We start from the raw sequence: 23,970 nt of genomic DNA on the forward strand, positions 1-23,970 counted from the left end.
TATTATTATTGTTATTGTTAATATTATTGTTATGATTGTTACTGTTATTATTGTATTATTATTGTTATCATTATTTTTTGTAATTATTATTGTTATTTTTTCTATTATTATTATTGTTACTGTTATTATTATTGGTATTTTTATTATTATTATTATTATTATTATCATTATTATTATTATTATTATTATTATTATTGTTGTTGTTGTGGTTGTTGTTATTATTGTTATTGGTATTGTTATTATTGTTAGTATTATTATTGTTATTATTATTGTTACTGCTATTATTATTGTTATTATTGTTACTGTTATTATAATTATAATAATTACCATTGTTACTGATATTATTATTGTTGTAGACCCATGCTAGTGGTTATAAATGAAAGAAACCACAAGTAGTGTAAAGTGTATAAAATATAATATGTATTTATCATAAAGAATGCATAAGCCACTTAATTGTAATGAGAGGAACGTGTTCGTAGCATGCGGTTAAAGATGGTATAAATGTCTCCATTTTGTCTCTGAAACCAGTCGTATTAATAGGACAGGTTGATTCCACTCATATATCGGGTTCATTACTTCTTGTTCAGCAGGTGGTGTCTTTCGTCATCAGTTATACTTTTCCGAATGTGGTTTAAATGTTTCTTGTGCGTAAATATTGGACCTTCGATAATATAGACCATCCACCCGATCCTTTTCTGGACCTTTCCTAGTTCTCACATCGTGCTTTTATTTTGTGTACCTGGAAAATACCTTTCACCAGGTAAATACCTCTTTTAAAGAACTATAGTATTTGGCGGTTTCACCTGTTTTGGTAAAAGTTTCTCGAAGGCCAACCTAATTATCCTTGCGAACATTAACATTCTTCGCTGGAGCGCTTTCATTTGGTGTAATTCGGTAAACTTATAAAAACTGCTGTAACGCCTTTTCTGAGGATGTTTCTTTAGCCTTCTTCAGGGCTCTTTTCAACGTGTCTACAACCCTCTCTGTCTAACCGTTCGATCGGGGATGATAGGTTGGCGTCGGTATGTGGTTAACCTGGAAAGCCTCACAGAAGATTTTAAAATCGGCTGACGTGAATTGTGTGTCACTGTCTGACACTAGAAAATGAACCACACTAACCCTAGCGAACAATTCGTGAAGAAATCTAATTGTAAAATCCGTTGTTGGACTTTTACATCGAAATACATTAGGCCATTTTGAAAAACTACCACTATTAAATAATAGTTTCCATCCAGTTTGGCTGCGTAATCTACGTGTATTCTTTACCATGGGTGGTCCGCTTTAGACCACGGGATAAATTGTATTGTGGGCGCTTTTGCCTCCAATGCGCATCCCTTACACGACTTTACCGTGCCTTCTATATCAGTGTCCATACTCCTCCAGGAAACGAGGACCTCATGAGGCTATTCATTCGCGTAACCCCAGGGTGCCCCGTGTGAAAATCCTTTAGAATTTTCTTTTGTAGTGTAGTCGGGATTACTACTCTTACAACAGTACCTCATTGCACGTAGAATAAGCTTCCAACACCGATTTATCCGATTGAATTTTTTGTTTCATTTCTTTGATGAAACTGTCTTCTTCATCCTCCTTTATTATATCTTCCAAAGTGTCTGGTAATTCCTTGATCGTATTACATAGCATTTGTGTATCGTCCTTTTCACTTTGTAGTGACGCTATTAATGTGTCGTCTAGCGGTTCCCTTGATTTCGGGATTAATCGCGACAATCCGTCTGCGTGACTTAACTTCGCAGATGTAAGAAATTCCATACTGAAATCGTAATTCAGTAGAATAGTCTCCCATTTTTGCAGTCTGTTCGCTGTGTAAGTTGGCAGAACTTTTTAGAGCAAAAGATAGATATAAGCGGCTTATGGTCAGTTTGAAATTTTAATTTACGACCGTGTAAAAATCGGTGGAATTTTGTAACACCGAATATGATTCCCAGTGCTTCCTTTTCGATTTGGGAGTAATTTTTCTCGGTAGGAAGTAAAGTTCTTGACGCAAGGACGATCAGCTTAGTGGACCCATCAAGCATCTTGTGTAGAATGCACGCCCGGATCCCCTAAGAACTTGCGTCAGTTGCGACAATAATCTCTTGCGTCAGATTGAAATGAGTAAGGGATAAATCTGATGCTAATACATCTTTTAATTTCTTAAACGCTGCCTGGCACTCAGGCATCCAGTCCCATTTTTTCCCCTTTTTAATAGTACATTTAATGGGGCGCGCAATTCATGCATGTGCTCAATGAACGTTTGATAATAGTTCGCGATCCCCAAAAAAACTCTGCAATTTAGTTACATTATGAGGTTCTGATATGTCTTATATAGCTGTGAACCTGTTTGGATCGGATTTCCTCCCGTCTTTATCTATTATATGACCCAGGTATTTAATTCGTTCCCCCCCAAAAAAAAACTCGCATTTTGCTTCTTTCAATGTGAAGCCGTATTCTTTTAATCTGTCAAACACTTGAAATACATGACCTCTATGTTGTTTGACTACGCATAAGAATATCGTCCAGATAGCCTATTGCCAAATCCAAACCGCTTAGCAAAGTATCAATTATTTATTGGAAAATTGCAGGTGCTATTTTTATACCAAATGCTAATCTATTGAATTTATAAAGTCTTTTGTGCGTTGAGATACACAAAAGTTTTGAGCTATCTTCCTCTACTAGTATTTGTAAGTACGCCTTGCTTAAGTCTATTTTGGAAAAATATTTTCCGCCCTTTAACTTAGCGAATATTTCGTCTGGATTTGGTAGCGGTTAGTGATGGTCATTAAGCGCCGCATTCAATCTGGTGGAAAAGTCCGCGCATACCCTAATCTCTTTAGATTCTTCTTCACGTATACGGTGGGGGCTGCCCACTCACTATAGTTACTAGGGGTTAAAATCCCAGTATTAACTAGTTTTTTCAATTTTTTCCCTCAAAGCGATCGATACGCTCCGTGGCTTTTGGAATATTGCTTTTGCTTCGTCCAGCAATTCGAATCTCGCCTTTACTTTTGTGTAGAATCCAAGCTTTTCGAAGAAAACCTCTGAGAAATATTTTTTGGGATCCTTTTTGAGTTTGTCGGCTTCGACCGTTAGGTTTTGGACTTTGTGACAAAAATCACTCATTGGCAAGTCCCATAATTCAAATTCCTGAATCCAATTGGTCCCGAATAAGTTCGTTGCGTTCCTTAGAACAAATTTTTTTTAGCGTTTTTTGTCGTTCTTTTTAGTGGCCTATTAATAACTAGCTCACCCTCCAAATTTATTTTTTCACCAGTTACCGACCTTGCGACTTCATTCGTCTTTTTCATCGTGGACTTTACTATATTCTCCCACGTGTGAAAATTTATAATTGATAAATCCAACCCTCGAATCGAGCTGCAGTTTTATTTCTTTAGTTCTGATTCCCACCGTAACATACTTCCTTATGTTCTCTGTTGGTGAAAGGTCTATTTTTGAAGCTTTTACGTAGCTTTTTTTGTGCTACTTTTGCTCTGCAATATGAAGCCTTTAGCCCTGCTCGCTTACATAGGTCATATATTATTTTCCTTTGGTACTGTCATGCATTGTACCCATACATTTTCTACAAGAAGTCCTAGGATTTGGTCTATCCTGATAATTTAGTGAAGGATTCGTTTTGCCTGTTCATTGCTGGCGGGCGGGTGTCCTTTATTTTTTAAGTGTATTTTTTTTAATGTGAGCGATACCTTCTTCCTCTATGTTTCGTGAATCTTGCTTCATTGCAACGAACCGCTGACAATCTTCAGACAGTTTCTGAAGCGTCAAATCAGGTTCTAATTCCAATTTATTTAGAGCACGGCGTCTTATATCGGCGTATTTTATGGCTATTAAATCTTGTGTGAATATTAAATTTGAAATTGTCCGCCGTTCATGACGACAATTTGAAATCTACACAGTGCTTATTAACTATAGATGCAAATGTCGTATAGTCCTGACTCTCCTTACGTGTAAGATTCATGTATTTCCATCTTTTATGTAAAAGGCTTATTTTTGGACTATAATTCCATTAATAGTTTGACTGCCTCGTCAAACGACAATTTTTTTTTCTTGGTAAAATATAGTCCACAAATTTGTTATGTTCGGTAGCAATAAACGAACCTTCTTTTGATCAGTCCATGCACTGCAATCGATCTTAAAAACGTCTTCACATCTTCTGAAATAGCCTCAAACGTTAGGTCTTCCTCAGGAGCATAGTGAAATGTATCAATAGCTGACCAGATCGTATTTTGGGAAAAGCCGTCCTGGTTTCTTCTTCGCTGTACTTATTCACTAAAACTTGCGTTATCAAATTAATTTTTTCTTTGACTTGTTTTCTTCCTCTAAATATAATTTTTTCAATTCCAATATTTGTTCATTCATTTCTTTTCTATCCCTTTCCTGTTTTTCTTCGAGGAATTTTATTAAATCTGACTGCTTTTCCAATATTTGTTCGTTCATTTTTCTCTTTGCTCTTCCTCGTTTTTCTTCGAGATGTTTTATTAAATTTAAGTATTTGTTTTCGCTTTGTTTCGGTATTGCCAATTGCTCTTCTCTTAACCTTTTTTAAAGTTATATTTGTTTATTTTGCTGGTATTTAACCATTTCGAAAATTTGTTTTACAAACTCGTCCATTTTGATTTTTTTGTACGGTATAGAATTACTTAATATGACAAAACAACCCAATTAATTGACTGTCAATAATTTTTCCCACTCTTTATTTGCGCCTAAATCCAAACGTAGATTCCATGAGCAAAGCTTCTTTCTTAGAACTGCACGCCAGTGGAACTCTCTGCCGCTTGCCTTTTTCCCACCTGACTACAACTTGGATGTCTTCAAATCCAACATAAACAAATTCCTGACAAACCGCCCCCTTAAGTAAGACACTCTATCAAAATCCCCAATACTAATAATTACTACAATACTATCTCATTGATTACTGTACACACAAAACCCTTATCCCTGAGTGGCCTTCGGGCCTTGATAAGTGGTGAGCCCCATGTAAAAAAAATTACTTTTGCTACAGTACCAACTCTATGAAAAAACTGTAAAAATTCGTAACAAATATTTCTTTCATATATTAATTTCCTCGTGTAGCAATTTTTGTGAGAAAATAATTCGGCATTTGCATTCATATAGAGAGCAGTAGATTTCGTTTGTCATTTTTCAATTTTCGTAACGTGTGGGTACTGGGTTCAAGTCCTTGTCGATCCTACACATTTTTTCCTCTTTTTTCCTAAAATAGAAAAAGTTACTTATCTGTGAAAGAGAGTTTATAGCATTTATTTAATATTGGCTATTCTTTTTTACCTCTATGTGAAAAAGAATGTCCTTTACTCGTTAACACTTTATTTGTCGTGCTTTCTGCAATCGTTTTTTTTTTCTTCGGCGTGCAGCCCCGTCGACCAGTGAAAAGTTTATTTTAATCGGATTAAAATCCGACGTATTTTTTAATTCGTGCAAATACTCGCTGTTGTGGAGACGCCCACTAATTAACATAGGTGGGTGAGTGAGATATATAAAGGTATCAATCATCAATACTGGGGAGTTCTGCAACGACCGGTAAATAGGTAAGACGCCTATGTTGCCTCCAGTAAGTCATGCAACACGCCACCTGCCGGAATATCTCCAACTAAATTATATCTGACGACATGTAAATATGCATATAACTTTGTTGCCTAATATATTATTGTTATACCTTTACTTTCGTTTCTTGTTAATTATTTGTGCAGACACAACAGAAAAAATCCGCTATTAAATACAACAGTGGCGTCAAGAATTCGAAAAGAGACGTACGTACGATAAAATCCACTATTAAACACAACAGTTGCGTCTAGAATTCGAAAAAAGACTTACGCAGGATAAAATCCACTATCAAACACAACAGTGGCCTTGAGAATTCAGAAAAAAAGATTTACGCGGGAAAATCCACTAATAAACTCAAGAGTGGTGTACGAAAAATACTTACTCGAGAAAGATTGAAATAAAAAACGTACTCGAAGGAAAAAAATCTACTGTTGAACACAACAGTAACATCGAGGACATTGAAAAAGATTTACTTGAGAATTCACTGTTAGACACAGCAACAGTATTCGAAAAATAATTTACGCGGAAAGTTTTTGGTTTCGATTATAGCTGAATGAACTCTCTCCTTCTCTCTCTCTCTCTCTCTCTATATATATATATATATATATATATATATATATATATATATATATACATATATATATATATGTATATATGTCTTACACACACACATGCACTCACACACACACACACACACACACACATATATATATATATATTTATACTCGGGTTTTTTATTCAAAAGTAATGGACTAGTGAATTCAACGAGGTTGTTAGATAGTGCTCAATAAAAAGAGCTAATAATACTTGTTTATTGTTATATAAACATGCTCACATCCCGCTGCTACAAACAGCCACTTGTTTCAATCAAACAACAGATATCATCAGGCAGCGACTTGACTATTCAAATGTTCAATGAATAATGGATTTTTATTTTAGGTAGGAACTCTTTAAAAGTTGGAGTTAAAAAACCTTAAAACACAGAACTTTAATTAAAAGATTTAAAGATGTATAGCCTCCTTTGTTGTGTACTCCCCTAATAATTTTTATTCAATCCATTTGTATGCTTTTATGTGTGTATGCATCTATCTGTACTCTTGTCAAATAATTCTTATTCGTATGTATTTATATATATATATATGGTTTATGTGAATTATACATATTTATGTGTGCGTATATACACTTGTGCCCGATATTATTCATACCCCCTTGAAAATTGAGTTTATTAGGTGTAACTTTGTAAGAATTTATTGTTTACGTCCATATTGATACATATTCTTAATAAACCTCTTCTGATCATTTTCGTCATTTTAAAATCTCGGGATACTTGTAATAAAAGAAATATACAGCTATTTATAAAATCTGCAATGTTCAAAAATAATCATACCCCTTATTTTTTCAGTATTAATCGAGTTTCTGACTGTTTGTTTCCTGTTTGATTCTTTTTTTGAATGCTTTTATAGCACCTTTGATTAATTTCATTTCGTTTTTTGCATTTTTCAGAAATTAAAATGATATAAACTGAAAACCAATAAAAGAATAAAAATTATTAGAATGGGGAAGAAAAAAGAGCTTAGTAATGATCTTAGGACTAAAATTGTGAATTCACATAAGGATAGTTTAGGTTACAAGTCAATTTCCAAGAAATTTGAGGTCCCTACAGCAACAGTACAGAGCATGATCAAAAAATTCCAGAGCCACCACACAACAAACAACTTGATTGGTAGAGGAAGGAAAAGGAAACTGTCTGCTAGAGCCACCAGGAATATTGTAAGAAGTGTTAATGCAAATCCAACCACCACTACTAAGGACATTTTAGAAAATCTGGAGTCTTCTGGCATAAAAATATCAAGGCAAACATTGCAAAGGACTCTGCATGAAAATGGTCTGACACGAAGAAGACCAAGAAGGACTCCATTGCACACCAGAAAACACCTTGCAGCACGTCTAAAGTTTGCTAGGATCCATGTGAATTCTCCAGAGTCCGTTTTCTCAAGTATTTTGTGGACTGACGAAACAAAAATTGAATTGTTTGGCCATATGGATGCTTCTTACGTTTGGAGGAAGAAAGGAGAAGCTTACAACCCAAAGAACACCATACCCACGGTGAAACATGATGGTGTTAGCCTAATGTTTTGGGGCTCCTTTTCGGCTAGTGGTCCAGGTAGTTTGTTTAAGATATATGGAACCATGAAGAAGGAGCAATATTTGGAGATACTCCAGAAAAACATTAGACAGGATGCGGAGAAGCTCCATTTAGGACCAAACTGGGTCCTTCAACAGGATAATGATCCAAAACATACTGCCAAAGTAGTCAAGAAATGGTTTGAGGATAATCAAATTAATGTTTTGGAATGGCCTAGCCAGAGTCCCGACCTGAACCCTATCGAAACCCTCTGGCACATATTGAAAACTGAGGTTAAAAAGCGGAAACCTAGAAATTTGAGGGATTTGGAGAATTACTGCATTGAAGAATGGTCAAAAATCAGTGTTGATGCTTGTAAAAACCTTGTTGATAAATATCCAAAACGGTTACGGGCAGTTATTAAGAATAAAGGGCATGCTATTGACTATTAGTAAGAGAGGTATGAATAATTTTGAACTAGTGCCATTATTGTTTTTCTTTGTATAATGTTTCAAATTTGCATAATTTATTTATTTGTTGAGTTTAAATTAAATGGTTATGCTTGATTTATTGTTTGAAATCCCTTTAATATTGTCTACCTTCTGGTTTGAGCAATATTCTTATAGAAATCCCAAAGATCCGAGGGGTATGAATAATATAGGTCACAAGTGTATATGTCTGTGTGCGTTGTTGTATATTAGTATATGACTGTGTGCATATATTTGTGTATTTTTTGTATGTATGTGTATACATAAAATTATATATATATGTATATATGTATGTCTGTTGGTTTTCTGTGGGTATATACATATGTATTTTATCATTTTTAATGCTGTTACTATCTACCTTGTTAACAATAAACAAATATATATATATATAAAATAAACTATTTATTACCTATTTGCTCTTATATATATACATATATATATATATATATATATGTATATGTATAGATAGATAGATAGATAGATAGATAGATAGATAGATAGATATGGAGAAACTTTGTAATATATAAAAATCGATAGAACATTAACTCTATAATAATATATTTGAAATCTACAAGAATTAAAATATTATATTTACACGTACTCCACGACTGGGTAATACGACTGCTAGCTTAGATAAATACTTTTGCAGTTTTAACAAAAGAGATACAATAATATTAGAGCGTTTCAATTTACGCTTAACATCCACAGAATGCCAACATAAATATATTAAATATGAATGAGTCCTTTGTGGAATTTCCGCAGGCCCCGCTAGTTATTATTATGGTTGTACTCCAGTTATTGTGCACTAATAAAAATCTCCTCTCTAATATGATGGGGGTTCGCGTTTTTGTTGCACAGAGTTCGTTGATACTATATAGCAAATGGTTTTTTTTATTTACATTCTCCTTACTTATTTCCGTAAATATGGTTTACTCGTAGACTAATATTTCTAATTCATAAGTGAGCAGATTCGTGATTATTTCTGTTGTCTTATTTCCAACTGTTATATTTCGATTTTTATTTCCGCTCTCTCTCTCTCTCTCTCTCTCTCTCTCTCTCTCTCTCTCTCTCTCTCTCTCTCTCTCTCTCTCTCTGTACTAACCGCGATATAAGACATGATAGAGTCATTTAACTTGTTAAAAGATTTTTTTTTAATATGTCAGTTGACATTTCGGGTAAATTCTTTTGTCTAGATATGCAGATGAAAGAAAATGTCCTCTAGTTCACTGAAATGAATGTGGTTAGATTTTTGTTTCAAAAAAATATAAGCGCGCATAATTGTTTTCGGTAGTTTTTTTTTTAAGTTAGTGCTGCGCAGCATAGATAACCTGATTTACTTCCAATAATAGTTTTCTTAATAAAGAGATTATATCGTTCTCTCTCCATTTCCCTCTATCTTTCTCTCTCTATTTCATTCTATCTATCTATCTATCTATCTATCTATCTATCTAACTATTCATCTATCTATCTCTCTTTCTCTTTCTTAGTTTCTCGTAATCTCTATCTATCTATGTTTCTCCCTCTCTCCCTACCATAATAATTGTTTTCTCCACACACACACACACGCACACACATATCTTTACTATTATATACAAATAAGTTTCCGTGTCTCTTTATATGGGTTCTTTCCTTATGGACTCGAAAATGGCTGGGCTGATTTTTATGAAATTTCACACGAAATTACTTTACGTGCCTGGCACTCTGTTTATGTAAGTTATTTTTACACAGACATAACCCCTTATCAATATCTTCATGACACATGAGGATAAGAGTTAATGAATGTAATGTTTTAGTGTAGTAATTGTTAATGGCATTAAGTTGAGTACAATATGATTATTTATTGAAAAAGGAAATTGTGTACATTATACTTGAAGGCTACCGTACTATAATCGATCGAGAGGCAGGCCAATGGAACTGCATTACACAAGCGAGTAATCCTAGGATAGAATCTGTGTTCGAGGAATCTGCTTTTCTCTACAGTGCAATGTTGACAACAGTATATTGTGGAGTAAGTCACCGCGATAGGGCATGTGAAGCTTCCTCCAAGTGCACCGCGATATGTCCTCGAATAATACTTGACTTTTGCATTTCAATCTTTTATTGAAGCTGTTATATAAAGAATTTTTTATTAAATCAACAATAAGTACTCTACAGTCCAATGTAGACGACATTTGATTATAAACTAAGTCATTGTGTGGATATATGTGAAGCTTAAACCTGTTGCACTGATATGAGTCCCTAATTTGAGCAGGCAATTAATTGATTTGATTCAAAAGGAGCAATTTCACTGATCTCATTGACAATAAATATATTTGAGTGTGAAACAGTCGTTGATCACCATTCAATCCCGGGCAACGTCAAGTATCTCTGCGAGTATATATTTTTCCATATGCATATGTATAGATTATTCATCTTAATTGATGATTGGCGCTCTTTTTTATCAGTTGCTGTTGGTATATATATATATATATATATATATATATATATATATATATATATATACATACCCACACACACACACAAAAGCAATGTAATATGAACATTAAGAAACCGCTATTCCCACATGGGATAATATACGAAACCAGTGAGTGGACACAATATACTACCGCAAAATAAATGTATCCAGGCGTCACTATAAAAAAACATACATAGCGGGCCACCATAGTAGGCATGGGGAAGTGCGTCAAAAGTTCAACAGATATGACAGTGGGAATGGTGAAGGTCCATCATGAACGCCTTTCTATACAAGCCCCAACGACAAAGCTTGCTGGCAATATTGGGGTTGTCACACTGGAGAATACTACAAATGTAAATGACAAACCAGCAACACAGATTGCAAGAAAGAGTAAACAATACACAAAGAAGGCGTTAGGGATAGAAATAAGAGCAGTAAAATTCCAGGTAGAACTTATTCAGGAGTTTAAGCACATTGATGCTGAAGAGTGGGAGAATTTCATTTGATTAAAAAAAAAGACGCTTTATATTTGGTCAAGATTCTGGCTTACTTACAAATTGTTTTTAAATGGCTGATCTACACACAAATGGCCAGTGAAATATTTTGCCACTCAGCGATTGAGAGTCCAAGCTTTCTAATGTCTGGATGGCAAATCCTATCGGCAGATGACCTTTACACTGTCCGCCACAACAAAGTACGTAAATTACTTCCGTTGGAAGTAGAGAGAGTCAGCTTGACAAACCGTCAAATATCTTGGAACATGAATCATCATCAATAACATCAAACGGAAAAGTGGCTGTGTTATACGACTAAACATACAAGCGGGCAGATACATGAAATGCAAGACCATGAAGCCAGATATTGTGATATGCTAGAAACCCCATCGCACATTATTGATGTCATTGCCCCAAATGAATTTATTTTAAGAGAGTTGAAACGCGAAAAAGATCACAAACTCTCAAGACCTCAAAATCGATTTAAAGACATTATGATCTCTGTACGAATTAAAGATTATACCGGTTGTGATAGGGACTACTGGCTTGGACGGACTCTTATGAAATACTTGAAAACAATCTCTGAAAAATAAAGCTTTAGTGAAATATAGATAGCAGTAATATAAGGAACAATATCTATTTTTATAAAAGCACTCAGATATAATATCAAATCGCAATGAAATAAAGAGTTAGCTCATGGCGGGAACCGCTTCATCCATCACTCTTAACATATATCAAGGCCGATAACCATTAGTCGCGTGCTCTCGTGTAATGAATAAATGCGTGAATGTAGGATTGACATGAAATTCTAAAAGATAAACTAAAATGACCGAAAAATGGGCTGAAATGACTTAAATAAATAAAAAGTAAATGACTTAGAATGACTTTAATGAACTTAAGGATGAATTGAATGACCTTAAGAATGACTTGAATGCTTAAAAAATAACTGGAACCCTTCAAAAACAACTTGAATGATCTGGAGAATGACTTGAATGGCCTTGAGACTGATTGGTTGTAAAGTGGGTGATCATTTTACATTAAATTAATACAGAAAAGTGATCCCCCACCTTATATCACAAAGTTACAAACATAAGTACAGCATGTAGTAAGAACAGATACTACACTTTGATCTTGACCGAAAGGCCAAGAAAATGGTATTTATTTGCTCCCCCACCGAGCAAATTAGACACAAGGCCGATTTTTAATGTGAGGAGTGAAGGGGAAATGGGGACCAACTCATCGGGGAGTAGGGGAGCTGGATAGTGACAATTGGTATGAAGGTTTGCCCTTACATTGACCAAGGTTTTATATGTGGGGTTACCCCAACATATGGTTTTTGCTTGCAGTATCTGTTCCGACAGATACTACACTTGAGCTTAGCTAAAAGGCCAAGAAAGGGGTATTTATTAGCTTCTCCACCGAGAAAATTAGGCACAAGGCCGATTTTTAATGTTAGAAGTGAAGGGGAAATGGGGACCAACTAATCGGGGAGTAGGGGAGCTGGATAATGACAATTGGTATGAAGGGTCGCCCCTACACTGACCAAGGTCTTATATGTGAGGTTGTAAGAACAGCAACTATTAACAATAGACCTTTGATCTTAACCAAAAAGGCCAAGCACAAAAGTGTTACGGACAGACCGACAGCCCGACCAACCGACAGAACGATCGACCGACGAGTAACTTATAGACTCGCTTGCACGCGACTAAAAACTAACTGAAGTAAACTTTTAAAAAATTATATATATATATATATATATATATATAATTTTTTAAAAGTTACACACACACTCACACATATATATATATATATACATATATATATTATTATTATTATTATTATTATTATTATTATTATTATTATTATTATTATTATTTTACATCCAAAAATTTTCCGAAATCAAGAGATCCCTATCAGAGACTAACACATGTTTTTATTCAAGTGTTCAATCAAAATTCTCTCCGTTATCTTAGTAAAAAAGTGAAGGAAATAAAATCTGTCACCAATCAACCAATCTACTCAATCTAGCTCTTTTATAAGGAAAAAGGAAAAGTGCTCTTTTATAAGGAAAAATCAGAAAATAAAAGCGTATTAGTTATGTTTTATTTAAAGAAAGTTTAGATCAGATAAGTCATCGGTACCGTCGGTTTCAAACCTGATAATTAGAGACCGTATTAGATGCTCATATCAAGCTCATTTCAGCCGAGATGAGTATCTCCCTAATTATCAGTTTTGAGACCGGCTCATATCAAGCTCTCTTCAGCCGAGATGAGTATATCCCTAATCATTAGGTTTGACACCGACGGTACCGATGACTTATCTCATCTAAACTTTCTGTAAATAAAACACACATATGTGTGTGTGTGTGTGTGTGCGTGTGTGTGAGTGTGAGTGTGAGTGTGTGTGTGTGTGTGTGTGTCGGGGGGATTAATCCGAATCGGAACCAGGAAAAATCGAATTTTTTAGGGATACCTTTTCTCCAATGGCCCAAAAAGTTCTTTTAGTCGTCATATTTATGTAATTTTGTTAAAAAAATCTTCTACTGCCGTTCGTCATAATAAAATAATGAATATTTATTTATTTTAAACTACCAGTAAAACTAGAATCTGTACATCAGCCCCTACATGTGTTTTCTTTTTTTTTTTACGTTCGAGAAAAATAACTCTATAATTTAATATTCAGATATTTCTAAGAATCAGAATCGGAATCGGTAATTGTATAGGAATCGGGGAAAAATATTGGAATCTATCCATCACTATATACAGGACTAGAATTTCAGCCCGGCGTTGCCCGGGTGTTTGGAGATGTATGTTGAGCAAAAAACAAAAAGCGATCATTTTTTTTAACTTTGACCCCTGTTATGACCCCTTAACATTTACTATTTTGGGCTGAAATCAAGTTTTTAAGTTATACCAATGTCCAAGGAATCTATATCCAAATTTACAAGTGTTTAGACCCAAAACTGTCGGAGGAGTTTGGTAGATTTCTCAAGGGTCAAATCGTTGAACTTTGAGCTCTGAACAGCTAGATTTCTGGCTGAAACAGATCGCAAAGATGTTCCCAAATCTCAGTACCCTGTATATCAAATTTCGAGTCTGTAGACTTAAAATTGACAGAGTTATTGCGTAAGGAAATGTACACACACAGACACACACACACACAGACGCGTTCACTTTTATAGATATTTAGATAATAACTTCTCTCTTGGCACTTTTATTCTCGCTATTTTAGAACTGACAAGATGTCTGTTTTAGGCCACACAGAGACGACACAGTGATAAGTTAGTATTTTGTATTTCTGAGTTTTCCACGAGACAGCGCCAAGTGTTATTCGCTTAAAGAGTGATGACAGAAGAAAAAAAAATGGCGTGGTGAGTTTTCGCGCGGCGTTTCCACGAATGGAAGTATCACGTGACAAAATCCTATTTTTACTGTTTCATCAATTTTTTTTATTATTTCGCATCTATTTTATGTATAGTTGCGTCCGTACATCTCTATAAAGAAGCGCGGTATGTCATTTTATTGGCCTGTCGCGGTTCAGTTTAAAATATAACGTTCAGCGTTAAATGCGCTGATTAATTGCCATAATTAGTCCAGTTTAATACCTTAAAGCTTAAAATAGCATTGTTTTTTTTAGTCTGTAAAATAGAAATAGTATCTTTGTGCGAATGATTATCTATCTCAGCAAGTCGTTCTCAGGTCATCTTGGTTTTTGATAAAAAGATCTAGTCACACGAGGATTAACATCTATGGAAATATGTACATCTATAAAAATTCTCAACTTATATATTGAACGAATTTTGTATCTAATATTTCGAAATTTGATATATAGGATATTCAGATATGTATAAAAAGTATTTAATTCGTATTCCTCCGGAATAAAGAGGTGCTAACGGTTCAACATTAACAGACATTCGTACGTGGGGCGGGGATCATCTGATTTTTATCTTTGTAAACCGTTTCACGACTGCATATGCGTGACTCGTTCACATGACAGATTCCTTATGTTAAAAATAAGCAAGCTTGAAAACACTTTTTAAAGACGTAACAGGCTGACTTAATGGGTATCATACTTGTCTCACTTTTTGGGGGTTTCAGATTCGATCTCAGCTTGAGTGTTTTTCTTCTTTTTTTTACTTATAAATAGTGGACTGTTTAGAAAAAAGAAAACATAATACGCGCATACATATGTCTCATTTTCTGTATGAATTAAAATGTAATATTTATGTGTATTTTACGACCAGGCAACGCTGGACGACCTGCTAGTATGTTATAAATCGGATATTATGGAAAATAAAAATCCTACAGAATTAATAAAAAAAAATTATTAAACGCATTCTACAAAATTTAGCACATTTTGATTATTTTTAGATTTTCTGGTTGGCTCTTATCTTCACGAAATAAATTGCGGACTATAAGCCGTACTCGAGGACAAGTGATAATCGTTTAAAAATCGAACACGAAATTAAATATCAATAATAGTTATAGTAATCTATCCATCTGGATGAGAAAGTCTTCTTCATCATTTTTTTAATTGACTCTGTAATTCCGTTTATAACTGTGAAGCACATTGCGTCATCTGCACTTCTTTGCATAGAAAGATCACAGTAATATACACACATCCAATAAACGTCACATATCGTGTGAAAATGTAATTACTTTAAATATAAACAAATGATAAAATATAATGTAGCATTCTGTTTAATTCTTGAATGTTTAGCGATCATCAAGGGCTTATAGGCAGTCACTTTTGTTTTCGTCTATCTTATCAGAGTAGGTACTAGGTTTAACAAAGAAAAACGAATTAAAATAAGTAAAAACACAAATAAACTAATCCAGTTAGGTAGAAAGCTAAGCTTGTTTTATATTTGGTAGCATCTGTTTATTGCTTATTTTTTAATACAATTAATTTTTATTATTTTAGTAACAGTACGTTGGTCTGTCACATTTGTGGATGAAGTTACTAAAATTTGGAATATTATTTTTTCAGTATGTTATGCCCTAGTATTTAGTTGAACCCCGAGGTACGGCATTAAAAATTAGTAACAAAACACAGTACAATATATAATACACATGTATATAATAAAATAACATAATGATTAACACCGTAAGGCGGGGAAAATGCCGTAACCAGGAGCCGGAAAAAATCGTATTCCACATCGTAATCTGAATTTAAACAAAAACGTAGGCTATCCTAGGGCCACCGTATCCGTAAAACAGAACCATCTTTAAATAGATTGTTTTCGGTAAATTTGCAATAGGCTTCACGTAATTTTCTCGCGCGTAAGCAGAAACAAGAATAACATCGATAAATGCGTAAACTAAAGGATCGGATCTTCATTGTGCTTGATTTTTTAAAATCTTTTTATTATTTCTCGTATTTTGTTTCTTCTTTACACATTGTGTGAATGTTCGTGAATCAATTGTCGAGAGAACTGTTAAACTGGAAACAAAGAAGTTCTCGAATGATCGAATACATCTCAACAAACGGCAGATGGCGTTAACTAACGACTGATGCATCTTTTTTTTTTACTTTGGTCCTCGGTTTTACGATATGTCAACTCGTCTTGAAGCCATCCATTAACGAAATACTTTAGCCTATGTTGATGATGAGGATGATAATACTGATCATGATGACGATGATGATGATGATCATAATGATGACGATGATGATGATGAATACGAGGATGACACTGACGATGATAACGCTGACGATGAAGATGATTATGATGACGATGATGACGACAATGATGATGATGCTTATGACGACGATTAAGATAAAAATGACGATGATGATGATGATGATGATGACGATGATGATGACAATAACGAAGATGACGATGATAATGTTGACGATGATTACGATGACGATGTTGACGATCATAATGATGATGACGATGTTGACGATGACGGTGACAATGTTGACGACGATGGTGACGATGTTGACGATGACGATAATGATGACGAAGATGCTTATGCTGATAATGAGGAGGATGAGGATGATGACGAGGATTAAGATGATGAAAATAATTATGATGATGATGAAGACTGTTATAATTACAATGATATCAATGATAATGACGAGGATGATGTTTCTAACTATGATGATGCTGATGACTATGATGATGCTGATGACAGCGACTAACATGATGTTGATGATTGATCTCATAAGACGTACAGATAAGAAATAACGCAATTTGGCCAATTGTCTCGGTTATTCGGTACTGAGCCGTTTATTAGTTCGTTCGTCTTGTGTTGATATCCGTCTGGATATTTCTTAATTAGAACAAGTAAAAAAGAAATAGAAAATCATGTTCTTCATTAGATGTTTTATGGGCACGAATATAGATTGGGAAAGTGTCTAAACACTGGCTCCTATTTTAGAACTGCATGATACGTACTTATTTGTCTCGCCGTTACAAAATTACAAAATGTGTATTTCTTTGGGCCTAAGTAATTTTACATTAAAAATCTCTCTCTCTCTCTCTCTCTCTCTATATATATATATATATATATATATATATATATATATATATATATATATATAGTCTTGGAAGTTTTTAACCTTTAAAACTATACAAAAAAATATTTTTTATCATTCGTTAGAAAACCATCTAGTAATTAAGTCACCTGCAGTCACCTGCAATCACTGCATCAACTCGCTCTCGAATTTACTATAATACACATAATTTATTTTTCAAGGGATCATCAGTTGTTTACCATGAAACACTGTTTCGGGGATTTAAAAACAATATATATATATATATATATATATATATATATATATATATATATATATATATATATATATATATATATATACATATATATATATATATATATATATGGCAATTAAGCTACACAGAATATTTCGCATTTAAATCACGCTAGGATTTGTCAGGCTGACGGATCCTAGCCTGGATGAAACGCGGAATATTCTGTGTAGCTGAATTGCCATATACATTTCATAACTTACTACCTAGCTCTACCTTCGTATTGAGCACTGTTAAAGTAAATACTTAAATTTTACGCATAAAATTATACCTTCGTATATTAATTTATGTGATTAAATGAAGTAATTATATATATATATGTATATATATATATATATATATATATATATATATATATATAAAGCAGAATGTCTGTGTGTCTGTGTCTGTGTGGTCACGGATAGGCTTCTATATGGTTGACTATTTTAAAAAACTTATTGCATATAATGATAGAAGATGTATCGAGACACAGGAATGGGTATGTGTTATCCTACAGAACGATGGTTCATTAAAATTGTGGGGTCTGCGTTCGCGCCTGGTCCACAAACTATGGAAATAAAAAAATTAAAAATTAAAAAAAGTTTACAAGTGTTTTTGATATAGATGTACATAATAATACTTTGATAAGTATGTTTTAACTTAAATAGCAATGGCATAATAAAATTGTGGGGTTTGCGTTCGCGCCTGGCCTCCAGAGAATGGACATACACAAAAACTTGAATAAAGACTTTTCATATCCATCTATGCAAGTATACTTTGATAATTATGTTTCAGTTTGAAGAAATATGGTATAATAAAATTATGGGGTGTTCGTTCGCGCCTGACCTCCATAGAATGGAAATATGTCACACAGTTTTACAAGATTCTTTAATATAGATCCATAGAATAGTGTGATAAGTGTTTCAGTGTGAACAGGTATGGTATAATAAATTATGGGGTTTATCTATTTTATTTTTACATTCATCATATTTTCCTTTGATTTTGATACCCCCAAATTCGAAGCTATCTCTTTACAATCCTTCCCTTTCATAACCTATCATACTTTCATAAATCAGAGTCCATTTTCTGTAGGCTGTTTTTGAACCCAGTCAACGACTGGTACTTTTGCTAGTATATATATATATATATATATATATATATATATATATATATATATATATATATATATATATATATATAGGAAATTTATTACTGTGAGTCCAGAATGAGTTTACAAATTGTTTCAACTAGAGGAAAATCCTCAAAGAGAGGAAAAATCCAACTAGCATCATCAGAATTCATAGATGGACTAGTCCATCTATGAATTCTGATGATGCTAGTTGGATTTTTCCTCTCTTTGAGGATTTTCCTCTAGTTGAAACAATTTGTAAACTCATTCTGGACTCACAGTAATAAATTTCCTATATACTGCTCTGACTACACATTGAGCACTTTAGTCCGGTTTTTTTCACCACTGGTAAATTAAATATATATATATATATATATATATATATATATATATATGCGTGTGTGTGTGTATGTGTGTGTGTGTAAATAATTAAATAGAAAAAGAGGCAGTGTTTACCAAATATAAGTAATGGTAAACTTCAATCTAATATAAATACCAGTATTTATATAAAGAAAATTTAATCCCAACCAAAAAAAGCCCAATACGCAATAGAGAGTTGAGCTTATTATAAGATAAATGAAAATTACAACTGTAAATTGAAATTTACAATCAAATTTTTTTTCGCCTAAATACTCCAAAAATTTCAACTTACAGTTTAAATTTTCTTTCTCTCTCTCTCTCTCTCTCTCTCTCTCTATATATATATATATATATATATATATATATATATATATATATATATGTCCACAGTCGAACAACGTCGCAGCTTAAAAGAGCCATGACAGCCAACAAACCGAAATCCAAAACTTGACTTTTGCCCTCATTTCAGCTAATCAGTTAGACATATCCGAACTCGGGTTTCGAAACCCGAGCCTCTTGCATGCGAGGAGAGTATTCTGCCACATGAGTAAATGCGCCACACGCAAGAAAGTCTAATAACTAACACAGATCAAGCGAACCACAGTGAAATCAGTCTAAGCCTTAGACTGATTTCACTGTGGTTCGCTTGATCTGTCTCAACCTCGATTTTCCAAAAAGGATTATTCGTGACTTGAAGAAGCATTTTTTGGAGAGATTTTCAGATCTCGACAGAACTGAGAGTGACATTCTTCTGTTCCAGAATCCGTTTGATTGTAACCTTGATGATGTGCCAGTTGAACTACAGTTGGAGCTCATTGATTTGCAAGCAAATGACTTGTTGAAAGAGAAGCACAGAGAAGGAAAACTTGTTGAATTTTACCGCTGCTTACCTGATCCTGAGTTTCCGAAATTGAAGAAATTTGCCGCTGGTATGGCATCAGTGTTTGGAACAACTTATGTCTGTGAGCAAACATTTTAAAAAATGAAGTATGTGAAGTCAACACATCGAACGAGATTGACTGATGATCATTTGAAAGCAATTCTCTTGATTGGATGCAGCAATTCCAAACCAAACATTGATGATATCTTGAAAGCCAAACGTCAGTTTCACAAATCTCACTAAACTTTTTTGTTGTTTGGGTTGTGAGATTCGGATATGTGCACACTAGGTTTGATGTAACTATCTTTTTGCTTACGTCGCCTTCTTTGAAAACTTTTTAGTAAATAAAATGTTGGTTGTCTTTGTTTTTTGATTAACATGGAATGCTAAACTTAGTTTTTCATCTTTTTCCCTAGAGCTTTCGTTCTGGCTTGCAAGTATTGAACAGAATGATTATGCGGCCCGCGCTCGCCATTCTTTCAGTTATACGGCCCACTGTGAAAAAAGTTTGGTCTAAGGTAATGAAACTACTTCGTCTCGAACAAGGCATATGGTGATCCAACCAGCTGTCACCTACGCCGATGTCTCGCAAGTAGGAATTTTATATTCTCGAGGACGATGCCATCCAACATGCTAACCTAGCGAGCAATTAGTAATAGAATTGTAAAAATGTCAGTTTTTATATAATTATTTCCACAGTTTCGAATCATGGAGTAAAATCGTATGATAATCAAAATTAGAACAAGGATTCTAGACATCAGGTTTAATATCAAATATTTATCGATTTTAATCTTCTTAAATGGGGCATAAAGATGATAGAATAAAATTCTGTTCGCGGAATTGATTATACTTGCCCTGAGACGGGCATTCTTTTAGACTCTGTCTAAAACGATTCTTTTACAAAGTAATTTGGGAATTTTTATTCTTTACTTCTTGTAAATTGTTTAGATAAAAATTAATAGTTTTATTATTTGTATTATTTGGGCTACTGTTCTCATCTTGATTGTTATACACACAATAATTTAGTAGTTGAACCTCCAATCTATTCAACGTGTATCTTATTCTATTCTTTTTCTTTAATTCTTTTTCTACTGCGCAGGACCCTACAGGCTGCAAAAAACAGGTTTGTACCAATATACATCTTGTTTTTGGTGGCATTTCAGGTCACATCTACCCTGATATATTTTGTGTTTAAAATTATTTATTCTTAGTTAGTAAACCACGTATTGACGATTGAACCATCCACAGAAAAGTGTATGAGAACTGATATTTACCAGACACCTTTATCCGTTTCAGCACGCCACTTAACAGATTAAACTGTTATCAAATAAAATAAAATGACTTCCTTAATTTTAGACTTCTAGCAAGTATTGCTGGAAGAACGAGAATAGTATGCCCCCATTGGTTAAATAAGTTCATTTCGGAAGTTTGCATAGATTTCCGAGTTGGAGAAGATAATCTGAAAGTAGAGTGGGGGTTACATCGGTCGAAACGTTGTGAAACTAAAATCCAAGATGAGATAAGTAATCTGGATAATCAGTTTTCAGTCGGCATCTAAAGAATCAGAAACACAATAAGGTGCCTATTTATAAAGATAAGCTTCAATAACGAACCGACTAACAGAGCCTCTTTTAGAGAGTGAACGACCTTTCTGATAACTCTTTGGAAAAAGAGATAACAATGTCACTACAAAAAAAATCATCTATTTACGGACAACAATCCATTTACCAATGGCTCTATTCGATGATTAATCGAGACCGTAAAAATAGCCTCAATATATTTAGCTATTTCTACTAAAACGATTCTTTTATAAGTCAAACAAATATTTTGGGGATTACTTTTGTTTTCTTTTTATCATCACAAACCCTAAAGGACATCATCGTAGGTTTAACCCGTGGCTGAAAGAATTATTTCCGGTTCCGGTTAGAGGCTTTGAGAAGACTACACCGTATAAAAAGAAAACGCGGTAGTTTATTGGTACTATTAAAGTAACCGAGCCATTGTTTATAGACCCATTTAGTTGAGCAACGATATGTCGGTTCACATTACATTTAAACGTCTGCATGTCAGTACAGTCAGGGAAGCAGAAGATTGCGAAAGAATTTCAAAGTTTAGCAGTACGACGAAAAAAAATTATCAGAGTAGAAGACTTTCCGGCATTTATGAACATCGACAGTGAAACGGTGGAATGTTACTGCTTGTCGGGTAAATCGAAGATATTTACGTCAAGGGAGTGAGACAGAAGGATTAAGCACTGCGGCTGTTAGACAGGTGTCGGAGATTGGTTTATCTTTCTTTCGAGGTTAGAGGGGACCCTCTTAAGCCGTGGTAGGCATCCCATCTAGTGATAGCGTCACAATATAAAATGCCCTTGATAGCCCTGAAGAAGCATCAAGTTTTCAGCTACCGATAAGATTTGAATTACACCACAAACTCGTGTAGTGAGTTCAATCTCGGCTACGGCCACATTTCATGAGTGGGCAGTAATTTCAGATGTTTTTTTTTATTTTTTGGTGTTTGTAAATTGTTTAGATAAAAATTAATAATTTGTATAATTTGTATTATTTAGACTACTGTTCTCACAATATTTTAGTCGAAGAACCTCCGACCTATTTTACGTGTATCTTATTGAACTCAAGAATATTTTTGTCTAACTGCACGAAATTTCAAACTAATCCACACGGGCGGATAATACTCTCGTTCCGTCAGCAATGACTGAATAAAAGTCATAAGTATTTCAAAAATAAATACTGTAGTAGTCGCATCCCAAGCCGTCTAGGTTTTTGTCATAGGGTTTAGAAGTTTATTCACTGCATAAATATTCAAAGTTTTTGTTTTTAAAGCAGAATGTAATTAGTCAGGTGTCATCGCCGGCAAGTGTATTCAAACGTTACCTACATCGCCAATTAAACCACGATTACCTCATTATATGGTACGTCGTGTACTGGCGAGACAGAGGCTTAAGGGAAACGAATAAACACACTGCTTCTTATGTTGAATATAATTTTAAAATAAGCAGATACCTTATACGTACAATTTCAACAAAAGCCTGACATGTATTATCTGAATTAATCGGACTATGTTCTCATATTGAGTGCCGTTGTCACAACATTTAAATCGATCTAATCTTAGACCTTCTCCTAGTGTGTCTTGTTGAACGTACCTCCGACTTTCCTCAGGTGTATCTTGTCGAAGTTGGGAATGTTTCTCTCGAACTCGGGAATTTAGACGGAATTTCGAGCAGAACCCTTTATTTACTTCACTTGGGTAGCATGTTCTCGTTCCCTCGACCTTGAGTTGCTAGAGACGTTGTGAAAATGACACTCAAGATGAGAAGAGTAGTCTAGTGAGTCCAAATAATACGATTAATTAACTCTCATCTCAACAATCCAGAAAGGTAAATACGTGACTGTCAATGGAATGTATTATATTTAACAAAATACATTACATACATTTTAAATAAGGTGGGAAAATAAACGAAATGTTATTGTAAGCGTAAAGTGTAAAAAATGAAAATGCTATTTCAAATATATTTTGTCAAAAAAAGTAAAATTCCTATTTTAAATATATTGTGTCAAAAAATGAAAACGTTATTTCAAATGTATCGTGTTTAAAATGAAAATGATATTTAAGATTTACCGTGTAAAAAAATGAAAAAGCTATTTCAAATATATTTTGTCAAAAAAGTAAAATTGCTATTTTAAATATATTTTT

This window comes from Euprymna scolopes, chromosome 26 (genome assembly GCF_053919585.1).
Source record: "Euprymna scolopes isolate OS-2025 chromosome 26, ASM5391958v1, whole genome shotgun sequence".
Lineage (NCBI taxonomy): Eukaryota > Metazoa > Mollusca > Cephalopoda > Sepiida > Sepiolidae > Euprymna > Euprymna scolopes.